Consider the following 12,560-nt stretch of genomic DNA (forward strand, 5'->3'; position numbering starts at 1 on the left):
AAACATAGCATGAAGGAGGTTGTAGTAGTCCGAATACACTTTGTTGCAGTCAGCTGCTTTTATTAGAACATGATTTAATGTGCATGCAGGAGTGAAAACTACTAGTTTCATATTCTTTTAATCTCAAATGGAAGCTAAACCTGATTTTCTAAAATGCTAAAAGCAGTGGTGGTCTAATACAAGATTCTTTAAGCTTGTAATGTTGGGCTCTTGTCAGGGTGGAAAATCTTTGGTAATGGTTTTCCAGATTGTCAAGATAAAGTGTTTATAATGACAATTTATTTTGCTTTTTTAAACATGGTAAAAATATTGTGCAAACTATAACTCATCTGCTTATTTCTGCAGTTTCTTTTTTACCTTATATGCAGTTAATTTTGGAACATATCTTCAGTGATTCTCAAAATAGCCTGAATTACTAGTGTGTTGCACTTATCTTTGTTTCTTTGAAGCTGCAAGGAACTGCCTCAAATGGTGAATGATTATATAATATTTGTCACAGGCCATCTTTCCTGCAAATCCATTTTCCATGTGTGACAATCACAGCCAGTCACAGACCTGTAGCCACAAAAGTGTTGAACATACGCGACACATCCATGTAATGGGTGATATTCTCATGCCAAACGATTTCAGACTACTGTCAGTGCCAAATACTTTCCTGGCCTTAAATGCTGTTTCCCCCCTTGTTGCACATACAATCTCTGCTTTCCCTGCCATAACTCAGTGCTTGGAGTGGCTAATGACAGCTGATGATGGTGATGATGCATTTTAATAACATCTACCAGGCCAGTACACGTATAAAATCCTGCCTGCTTCCTATTCTTTCCCCCACATCAAACAGAGTGTAGGCAAAGTCAGTGCTGCATTTTTATATATTTTTTATCTCAGGATCAGTGACATTATATTGGATATCAGTGGGGTTAATTCAGTAAACCCACTGGGAGAATTTGTTTCTTGTGGAAATGTCTGCAGAGCTTCTTTCCAGATACCTGTTCCAGGCATTCCCAGCGTGTTGATATGTCTCAGCAGAATTTTGGATTTTGAGTCCTGTAAAACAAAAACCAAGTGAAAATCTTGGAAATGGCATCAGCTCTAGGGCAGTTTCCATGTGGTATTTTTGAAACACAAGTGCAGGCTGACCGTCCTATACTTCAGTCATATGGGAGTCAGTAGATGGAGAAAGGGAGATGAAGAGACCAGGACTGTTCACCAGTCAAATCCACCATTTCCTTGCTGATATTACTGGTTTCTCTATTTTCTTTTACACTTAATATTATGGAAAATATGAGGTATTTCAGACCTCCTTCGTGAATTGCTCTAATACATGATTTATAAGGACTGCTTAGTAAGACTTTATTGATTGCACCTCAGATTTTGATAGACTAGTATCAAAGCTGAAAACTGTGATTTATGAAAATTTTTGAGTAGTAAGTAATACTAATAGGACAGGGGATTGGGGGAACAAGCCCACAGAGGAGTAAGGAAAAAACCCCATTTTTTTGGCCCGAATCAAGAATGTGTAGGAAAAACATGCAGATGTGATCTTTGTCACCAGAAGAGATTTGGCAGAGATTTGACAAGCACACATCCTGGCTATTACAAGCGCTCATTTGGGCTTCTCCACTGCAGAAGAAGCCTCCATGTACAAACTCTCCACTTGCTGTTTGAGCACAACAATGTCTGAACCTGTGAGGGGGAACTGCACCCCTTTGAACTCCAGAGAGGGTCCTATGGGAAACCAGTCTGTGCCCTCTCCTGGTAGTCTGCTGGATGACTTCCCAATGGAAAAATTGCTGGTAGATCACACAAGTTTGGAGGCATATGTCTGGAAACAGGTCATCCTGACAAAGAGTATTCCAGAAGTTCATGTTTTCTGGAGGCCAATGATGATTCCAGAGGGCTGAAGTGGGGGAGCTAAAGGGCTTCAGAGAGCAGCAGTTACGTCTTCGCAGCTTAAGTTTCACCATTATCCTAATTATCATCACTAAGGGATTACTCAAGCAAAACTTTATTATTACTATTATCATCATCATCATTAATTTTGAGGCAGGAATGTAGACATTACGTGTATGTACCCTGCAATTAGGATTTTTATAAGATTTAAGCCCTCATCAAGAGGACAAAGCAGAAAAATTTACTGGGTTTCTAATCTATAAAGCCTTTGGGACTTCATATTTGAAAGTTCTCTTGCATGTGATAACCAAGAGTCTTTAATTTCAGTGTTTTTTAGTGGAAGAAAAAAATCCCAACACTCCACAGAGTCTGGTCAAAACCTTCAGGCTGCATATTCATGCCAGCACAAGAGAGTTCTTGCAACACCCCACTTGGTGTCTGAAATACTCTTTGGAGCATGGAGCTGCTCCAAAAACATATGGTTATGTCACAGTAATCAAGCACAATCAAATCCAAGCTTCCACCTGCAGTTTGCCATTGCATTTGGATGGGGTTTTGTATAAGCATTTGTGTCATACCAGTAACGTGGATTGATTAATTCAGGGAACAACATGATGCTCCCTTAGCCTTACAGCACTGCTGCTGCCTGGGTTTGCTCCAAGAGAAACCCCACATAATTAACATGACTCTCACCCTTTCACTTTTAACATGCTTCCTAATTAAGCTCTCCAGGATCTGAACTTTCTGGCTGCAGTGGCTGCAAAATGATTTATCCCCCATGATGGTCACTAGCGCCAACCTTGCTGTCAGAAAAGCACGCGGAAGCATTTAACACTTTGAATTATTTTATTCCTTCTCCTCTCCTGTTTAAGCAGGGAGGGCTGGTGCAAAACCTTGCGTTTCAAAGCCAGCTCATCAATGTGCAAATGTATCCATAGGCCATCTCCTGCCCGCTTTTGTATAATGGACATGCACACGTAAGGGTGCATATAAAAAGCCTTTGACCTGTAATTAGCCTATCTTGCTTTTTAAAAAAAAATCTTTATGTTACTCCATTTGCAGATTAATTAAACCTAATAGATGTAATGAAACGCAAAGGGAGCTGATCGCTTTGTAGAGATTTAATATTGATTTGTACGCTAAACTGGCTTTAGTGTATTTTAAACAATTATTGTCAATAGATAAATTTCTGCAACAACTCTGTTATGTAGAAACAGGTCCTGTTGAGGTACAAAGTCTACCTATGCTTATAGTTGATATCTAGCCCCCCCATCCCCATTTGTATTTGCACAGCACCTCCAGCTCCTTAGCTGAAAGGTGCTGTTTACACAATATTATTTTAATTTCACATGACAAATGTGCTACCATGAAGCTAAACATTCATCATTACCCAGGCGCGCTTTCCCCCTCTGTGGGGAGAAGCAGTGTCAACTGCTGGCGCAGCCTCTCAGCAGATAACACCAGCTGGGGAATAGCAGTCGTGTTCCACAGAAATCCCATTGCTGAAAAAAAATTCATAGTGGATGTGCCCAGGGGCCAGGGGGACCTCAGGTACCGCGGCTCCTGAATTGGGCTGGGATTGTGCCTTCCAAAGCTGCGATTCCCTGACTGGTTCAAATCTCCGTCGCGGTGCCAAAATGGGAAGGACGTGGAGCCGGCAATGATGATGAGAGCTCACATGAATCCCCCGGGCCTGCAAGCAGGGTTTCCTAATTGTCAGCTGTGCTGCGCCAGGCTTGTTTAAAATAATTAGAGTGCAGCGGCTTAAACAGACCGGGGAGGGTCGGGGTGGGCTTTTTTTTTTTTTTTTTTAATCCCTCCATATGGGTTTTTATCAGTTGCTATCAGCTCCCTGCTCATTTCTGACACCATCACTCTGCCAGGCAGGGGGATGGGGAGGGGGGAGGGGGAAGCAAGGTATTATATTTTAAGTACAAGAACGCATTCAGAAAGAAAGAGGACGAACCAGCCCCAGTATATGCGATGGATGGAAACAATACAGCCAGCACACCCAAACTATATTATTAATAAATAAAATAAAATGGGGGGGGGGGGTGGGTGTGGGAAGGGGGGAGGAAGAGAAGAAAAATCTGTTTGCTCCTCTTCCTTTTCTCTTTCCTCCAAGAGGGCTAGCTGAAATCTTTCTTAATTACCGCTTATTTCAATGACAGAATCGTAATTTATCATTTAGTTGTAATTTGACATATGTTCACACCTTTGCCATTTCCAATTTCCTCCTTCACTCTAATTGTCTGCCTGGCTCGCCTGTCACGCGCGCCTCCCGGGATTAATTCGAGCTGTCTGTCTGCGGCGGGCTGCCGGCGCGCCCGGGGCGGGCCGCGGTGACAGCGGCGCTCCGCGCCCGGGGCTGGCCGCGGTGACAGCGGCGCTGGGCGCCCGGGGCTGGCCGCGGTGACAGCGGCGCTGGGCGCCCGGGGCTGGCCGCGGTGACAGCGGCGCTGGGCGCCCGGGGCTGGCCGCGGTGACAGCGGCGCTGGGCGCCCGGGGCTGGCCGCGGTGACAGCGGCGCTCCGCGCCCGGGGCGGGCCGCGGTGACAGCGGCGCTGGGCGCCCGGGGCGGGCCGCGGTGACAGCGGCGCTGGGCGCCCGGGGCGGGCCGCGGTGACAGCGGCGCTCCGTGCCCGGGGCACGCCGCGGTGACAGCGGCGCTGGGCGCCCGGGGCACGCCGCGGTGACAGCGGCGCTCCGTGCCCGGGGCGGGCCGCGGTGACAGCGGCGCTCCGTGCCCGGGGCCGGCCGCGGTGACAGCGGCGCTGGGCGCCCGGGGCTGGCCGCGGTGACAGCGGCGCTCCGTGCCCGGGGCGGGCCGCGGTGACAGCGGCGCTCCGTGCCCGGGGCCGGCCGCGGTGACAGCGGCGCTGGGCGCCCGGGGCACGCCGCAGTGACAGCGGCGCTGGGCGCCCGGGGCGGGCCGCGGTGACAGCGGCGCTCCGCGCCCGGGGCGGGCCGCGGTGACAGCGGCGCTGGGCGCCCGGGGCGGGCGCGGTGACAGCGGCGCTCCGCGCTCCGTTTAGCCCCGGCACTGCCCGCCCCGGCACTGCCCGCCCCGCCCCAGCCCACCGTGTTTATTGTTCAGCCCGCTCTCGCATTGCTGACTTTTCGGGGTTTATGAGACGCTAATTGCGCTCCCCGGCTGTCAGCTGAAAGGAGAAGAAACCGTGCTGTAATTAGTGGGAGGGGGCCCCGGCGGCGGGGATGCGGGAGCCGGTAGATGTCTCTCGCTCTGCCTCGAAAATGCGCACCGGCTTTCAATGCTCTGCCTTCATTTTCCTCCGCGGCTGTTTACGCTCGCCTGTCTCGTTGATGTGGCCTCAATAGAGCAATTGCATCCTCCCTCCCCGGCTTTTGGGCTCACCGACCCTGCTCTTCCCCTTTAACATGTCGCATTCAGCTTCAGCATCCTCTTGAAATGTCCTTTCCACGGCCAGGTGCTGCTCCACCCGGATGCAATTCCACGCGCTGGGGATGGATTTGGCACAGGGTGTGTTTGCTTGCCGAGGATGGCAAATAGCGGGAGGGGCCCTGTGTGCCCAACATGAGTGTACACCGTGGCTAACAATTAACCTGCCAGAGGCTGCTTTGGCCACCAGGGAGATGTTTTGGCTCCTTTCCCCATTGCTGGTCCCGCTGTGCTCATGCTGGCCCTATCCCCTTGTCCATGTACATCTGTAACCGTGAGGCTGTCACTGCCAGGCTAGAGAGGCTGCTTCTTTTCATCATAGAAAAGATATTTCACCAGTGTTGCAAAGTAACACCTAGAATTAGATTCTCAGCCATGCTTTTCATGGGCAACAGCTGAATTCACACTGCGACTTGTTACCTGGCCCCCTTTTCTCTGTCCCACCCAGATTCCTCTCAGAGGCTGTCCTGTGGCCTCCAAAGCACATATGGATGCTATATGCATCCATACATGAATGCTATATGCATCTTGCTCCAGCAGAGGATCTGACACAGCGGCAGCACCTGAGGGGGACCACCCTCAGAGTTCCTCTTACAGATAAAAATGACTGGAGAAAGCCGTTCAGTGTACTTGCTGCTATGGGGTTTTTTAAAATTCTTTCAGCCTTTGCCTGAAGGGACAGAAAACATCCATTCTTTCCCCCATTTTCCTAGGAGATTTTTTCCTTTCTTCTTTATATATTTCTTCCTATTTTTTCCTAGAAGAGGAAAAATAGGTATATGTCTGGTTTTGCAGATGTTTAACTTACTCTTGACCCCTGTCGGGATTGGCTATAGAATTGGATGGGTAAAAGTGAGACAACTCGTGGGTCGGGATAAAGACAAATTAATAGGGAAAGCAAAAACTGTGCATGCAAGGACGCCAGAACAAGGAACTCATTCACCACTTCCCACGGGAAGTTCAGCCATACCCAGGAAAGCAGGACTCCCTACTTGGGTAGACAAATGTCATAACTCCAGACATCTCCCACACTCCTTCTTCCCTCTGCTTTAGGTGCCAACACTTCCACCCTTTGGTGTGGGATATCCCCTGGGTCAGTTGGGGTCAGCTGTCCCAGCTGTGTCCCCTCCCAGATCTTTGTGTACCCCTCACCTCCTCGCTGGTGGGGTGGAGTGAGGAGCAGGAAAGAGCTTAACTCTGTGCAAGCTCTGCTCAGGAATAACAAAAACATTCCTGTGCTATCAAGACCCTTTCCAACACTAACCCAAAATGCAGCCCCATACCAGCTACTGTGAAGACAACTAACTCCCAGCCAAAACTAGTATGCATCCACTGTTTCATCCACATTTCCTTTTCCTTCACATGCAACCCCAGTAAAGATACATAAATCAAGGCAAAGAGATAATCAGCTTATTCCAGCTGTTAGAGAAAGCCTGAAAATGCTGAACAAAACTGTTTCAGACAGAAAAAAACCCTCACATATTTATTAATGTAATAATTTTTAAATTATTTTAAATGTCCCACCCATCAGTATCTGCATGAAGGAGAAACCCACAGAAGCAAGAGTAAGTTGTCCACCATTGTCCCCTGCATTGGAAGTGTGGATGCTGATGGAGGTGAATTTTGGAGCAGGCTCTCCTGCACTGCATCCTGCATCCTGCATGCCCTGTCCCCACACACAGCCTCTAAGAATGGTGAGATCCATCACAGTCTTTATTTCTACCTGCTTCTGTCAATGGTGTGACCTTAGGTAAGTGCTTTCAGCCCAGTCTTGATGGTTCAGGTGCCTTAACAGATCCTTTAAGTGTTTAAAATCGAGCTAATGCCCTGAAAACACAAACCTATCCAACTGACACAATTCCTCCCTCCCTAAAATTAGCCAGAACCCCTTGCTCTGGGCTATCCTGAGCCTTTCTAGGCACCACCTTGGCAACACACCACAAAACCAACCCAAGCGGAGAGTGCAAGATAGAGGTCAGTGCATCTTGGCACTTTCATATCCCAAAGGAATTAATTTCAGAGCCAAGGAACACTGGGGAAAAAAAACAACCTAAACCACCACTCCAGTTTAGCTGAAGGCAAAAAAAGCAGTGGCTGGCAGCACTGTGAGAGGCTGGCAAGATGCTGCCATTTGGAAATCCCTGGCTCAGGGCCATTTGCCTTTCCACAGTGGTGTGAGCAGGCACAAATGCTCCTCCAAGCCCAAGTACACAGACCAGCTAGCACAGCACTGCTGGGAAATATTTAATGACTTGTAGGAGACAAGACTGAATGGATTTACATTTATTTAGATTTTTTTTTCTCCCTTTCGATGTCTGCTTCCAACACTACTGACCTTTTAAAATTATTTCACTACTTACTGACTTTGTTTTCTGTGTATTACCATTTTTACCTTCCAGCTTCCTGCCTTTTGCCATCTAGGATGACCAGCATTCTCAGGCAGTTTTGTTTGAACACCAGGATTTTTCTGATGTGCCTGCAAACTTTTAAGAGCCAGCATTTCTGGCTGCCTTAGCAGCCAAATTGTGAGAAAACACAATTGTGCCTCAAGATGAATCCTAAAAAATTTTCCAAATATTTACTCACATGCCCCAGCCTTGGTCTGAAGACTGGGGTATGAGGTACTTATGATTTAGTATTAGAGCTTCTCTATATTTATGGCCTATTTCTTATATCACAGCTATTTAACTGGAAATGGTGTTGGAAATCAATGTACTCATTAGAAGTCAATGCTAAGTGCTTTTCAAAATTCACTTTCTTTTGCATTTCTCCTAGCTATCAATTTTGCTGTTGTTTTAAACCTGACTTCCCGAGGCCTTATTCATTAATAGATAAGCAGTCATAAGTAGATTATGAGCATACAGAAGGCTCATCTTCCACACTGGCATACCCAGTGCACTTCCCACCTAGAAATACTTCTGAGTTTTCAAGGATGGCCATCTCCTTCAGCTCACAGAGGGTCTCTGGAAACAGCACACTTTTGCTGTATCAGTGGTGAGAATCTTAGAGTCCAAGAGGAGAGGAAGGAGTCAACCCAGACCCTGTCAGTGGGGATGGTAAAGGAGATAAAACAGACAGGCGGAAACATGACATTCTGGGGGAGCAGAAGGAGTTGCTGACTTTTGTAGAGCGGATTTTTCTTTTTTAATTATTACCCTACTCTTTGGGCACGTATTGCCTCAGCAGTGCTAGTCACTCCCAGAAACACGCAGAACTGCAGCACTGCATGGTCCTACATGGTCTGTCCCACACAGTCACTGCTAACTCGGGCCCCAAACCCTGCTGCTCATTTACAGTTCTGTAGTGCTGAGTGTGGTTACAACTGCTACACCCCAACAACGTTCCCAGAGCTGGCAGGAGCCGGCTGTGCTTGAGCAGGGCTCCCCAGTGCACGGGTGGCACCAGGTCCCCCGTGCCTCGGGAGCAGGTCAGTGCCATCTGAAGGATTCTCCAGAGCCGTGCAGGAAGTTTAGCAGTGGAGGGCTACTGAAACAGTAGTGGCTGGCTTTGCTTTGGTGCTCCCTCAAGCCTCTCTTTACATTTCAACAAAAACCTCTGTAAATCCTGATGCTACTAGTGAAACAAAAGAAAGAGAAGGAGACCCCAATAATGTTGCCTGAGAGCCCTTAAAAGCCTTTTGCTGCACCCTTCCTGAGCTGGTACTAGTTCAGTATTGCTCCAGCTCCTACTTGAGCATGTTATAGTGCTCTTCTTATAGATACTTATCAAGAAGAGATGAGGAAACTCCTTGTCTGTCCTCAGTATGCAGGTTTAACTTGTTGCATCCCTAAAAACCAAATTTGCTTTTGTTTAAAAATAAAATCTCCAACTCAAGCAAACAGAGTAGCTGTCTGCAAAAGTATGAAATACTTGCAAATAACAGAGAAAAGAGTTTATTCATTCATGTATGGAAAAAGAGATGAATTAATTTTCCTTTGAAGAAAGCACTCTTGTCTATCCCTTAACTTTCATATAGAAAACATGTATCAATATCTTGACCCCTAAATGTAATACTCTGAGGAACTATAAGTGGGAAAAATCATATTGGTACCCTCATGTAAATTTTTTTGTGCACTAAAATACAGTGGTTTTCACTAGTGCCCACTATAATATTTTTATATGTAGAAAGTGGCAGGCTTTTAATATATGTATATATGAAAATGACAGGCAGAGGAACAGAATGCCTGAAGGTGTAAGATATGAGTGTCATAGGCCACAATCCTTTTATTTTTATTGTTTTTATCTCAGTAGGAAAAGTTTTCTGACATTTACTTAAAAATGTCGGAAAAATGTTCTCTTGAGGCCTGAACGCACAGAGAAAGATTTCTGCTTTCACACCCAGGTATTTAACACTGCTGCTCTCTGCTTGTTAGCATTGCAGGGGGAGTTCTGTATGCAAGCTGTGGCACTGGTTCTGGCTGCTGGGGCCACATGTTCCTGCTGTACAGCTCAAGCACCACAGGCAGGAGGGTGGTCACAAGAACCTGCCAGGTGAAGCTTTGCAACATTTGGGAGCTGGCTGGAATGCTGTTTCTAGCTTTGTAGTTTCTGTTCCTCAGCACCTTTCAAGACTTTGAGAAGGAATGAAGAAATAGAGGAGGTAAAAGGAGGTGATACACCGAGGGATGGAGAAGCAGCACCAGCTGTCCTTCTTGACCAGAGCATTATCTCTGGCAGCAGCAGCATTGGAGGCTTTGGGAGAATGAATGGAAATGCCTCATGTAGGGAAACCTGTTGTACAAGCTCACCACCCACCTTCAAAGACAGCCATATGCCCAGCCACCTTAAATCCAGCATTTGCCCGCGGCTAGTGTGATTGTGGAAATTTTTGTGGTAATCCTCGTATTCAGTAGGTCTTTGCTCCTGTTCACCTCAGAGCTTGCAAGTGATTGTGGCTGTTACAATCATAAAATCATTTATGTTGGAAGAGACTTCCAAGTAGGTCATCAAGTCCAACCACAAACCTAACACTGCCAAGCCCACCACTGAACCTTGTCCCTCAGTGCCACATCTACACCACCTTATAAACAGGTCCAGGGCTGGTGACCACACCACTTCCCTGGGCAGCCTGTCAGCCTGCTGCAGTGCATTTCCCTGGTGTGGCAGGGACAGACTGCCATGAGCTGTCAGGGTACCATGTCACGGGGAGAAGGAGGCATTGCTCAATGTAGAGCTACTGAGCTTTGTCCCAGTTGTCCTTTGGACCTGGAAATTATACCTGCATGGAAGTTGAGTATTGCAGGCCAGGGACAAAGGGGTTTAGGTTAGGGGAGACATCCCAGGGATCGCACAGCAAGCTGCAGACATATTTACTGATGTTTCTGGGATGTGCTGGATTTGCCTTTGTGTGTTGCACATACATTTCCTAGTGTGGGATACCCTAGTTAGAAACATGGGAGGTCTGCATGTGTGTTCCTGTCTGAGAGCATAGAAATAAATATCCCTTTACACACACACTCAAATTGAAATGGTTTCCAGCCATCCTCAAATGCTGTGAGCTGCAGCTCCACATCTCACCTTAGACAGCAGCTCATGACCTGCATCAGTGCATCCCCTGTCTGACAGGACCCTGCCCTCGGGACCCCCGTGGGACAAATTCTGCTGGGTGGGAAAAGCTTGCCAGGTCAACAAAGGAAAGAAATGTCTCGGGGACAATCAAGGAAAGAAACTCTGCAAGTTTCCTTCAAGGAGGACCTTCAAGGAGCATTCAGTTCCTCTGACATCTGTCACTATAAGTATTGGATTTACATATTGAAATTTGTTTGGGGAAAAAAGTTAGGGAGCAATAAAGTAATAACCTGAGCAGAAAAGGAATTATTATCACAAAATTATTTGTAATGCTGCCCTTAAAATAAATACCACAGCTATTCCTGTGCTTTACAGTGTCACTTCTAACTCTAAAAAAATCAGTGTGTAAATCCAATGGAGTAGCTATTCATAAAAGTTCAGCTTGAGTAATAAAAGTAACAGTTTTCTGTAATGGTATTTTATAGATGTGAATAAGATGTATAAAATATTTTTGCTTTTACAGCATATATAAACAGAGTAAGTATATCATGCCTATGAAAGAGACATTACTTTTCAAATCTTAAAATAATTCTCAGAATTTTACTGAAAGACTGGTGAAAAGCCACATAGCAAACTTTCAAAATGTTTTATACGGAAACAATTCTCCTGCAGCTTCAGAGAAGACATAACACACTTAACTCTCATCTGTAATAAAGGAAATCCACAGGTGCTTTCCCCTTCCTATTGCATATCTTTCCTCTGAGCCCTTTAGCCCAGTTCTTTGCCAGTGTGAGTGTGTTACATGTGAAGAGAAACTGGGATTTGATCCCCTGTGGTGTAGTTTTCCCAAATGGCAAGTGAACGTTGAAAAAAAGAGGTATTTTATCAAGATTGAAGGAGGAGGGAACTTGTGATTTATTCTGTAGTGACTCTGGGAGGAAAAATACCAGGTTTTAATGTGGTACTGTGGCTTGTACATGAAAGTAGGTGAGATCAGAGCTTACCCCTCAGACCTGACAGTCCATCAGGCAGGGCAGTGCTCAATGCCACCCTCCAGGTCAGAGGGACAGTGGTGGGTGTCGCCATCCTGCATCCTCCAGCATCCGCCCTGGCACAGGCCCCTGGGTCCCCGCTGTGGCAGTGTCCCAAGGCAGTTCTGTCACGTTCAGTGGTGGGGCCATGGAGCACCACTGTGGGCAGGGTCCGATCAGGCCACACGTCCGGCAGGGTGGGACACGGGGAAGTTGGGGTTTGCAGAGCAAGGGTGCCCGTGCAAGGGAAATGGGTGGGCAGCTGGGCACAGCACTGCCTGACAGCCAAGGGGGAGTCATGCCCAGCATAGGGCTGAAAGTGTAGCCTGTAATCCTGGGAAAATGCAAAGCCTAGCTAATGCTTTGGAAAACCTTATGAAAGAGACCAGAAAACGTGTGGCATGCATGTGATTATTCCTAAACCTACTTCTATTGGGCTTCTCTTAATACAATAAGTTTCCAGATTGCTTTGTCTAAATGTGATTTGGGCTACCTTCAGTGAAAAGCCCAGGAGTGCAATTTGATTAAGTGGCTAAAATAAGCCACAAAAGGATGGCCCCGTGTGGGGCTGCAGCCTCATGGCCTGGGTCGATGCTGGCTCCCAGGTGCTGCCCAGCACACAGGTGCCCAGCCAGCCACATCCCCTGCAGCCCCAGCCCCTCTACAGGGAAGCACGTCCTGCGTGCTTCCAACCACACCCAGTGGGAGCT

General features: G+C 47.1%; 1 protein-coding gene and 1 long non-coding RNA gene across 4 annotated transcripts in view; one reads left to right on the forward strand and one right to left on the reverse strand.

The window, feature by feature from the left end:
• Positions 1 to 12,560, forward strand: part of CXXC4 (CXXC finger protein 4) — a 182,161-nt gene that overhangs the window by 135,784 nt on the left and 33,817 nt on the right. The gene's annotated exons all lie outside the window — the stretch shown is intronic.
• LOC110471165 (uncharacterized) lies at positions 852 to 9,578 on the reverse strand. 2 transcript variants are annotated; one of them, XR_002465540.4, is made up of 2 exons: positions 5,271 to 9,578; positions 852 to 1,044 (listed from the first exon to the last, which is right to left on the reverse strand). It is a non-coding gene; the product is annotated as an uncharacterized LOC110471165 (long non-coding RNA). The 2 variants fall into 2 exon arrangements; XR_013339817.2 differs by having other exon boundaries at positions 5,154 to 9,578.

The sequence above is a fragment of the Lonchura striata genome, chromosome 4 (genome assembly GCF_050655825.1).
Source record: "Lonchura striata isolate lonStrDom1 chromosome 4, ASM5065582v1, whole genome shotgun sequence".
NCBI classification, from domain to species: Eukaryota; Metazoa; Chordata; class Aves; order Passeriformes; family Estrildidae; genus Lonchura; species Lonchura striata.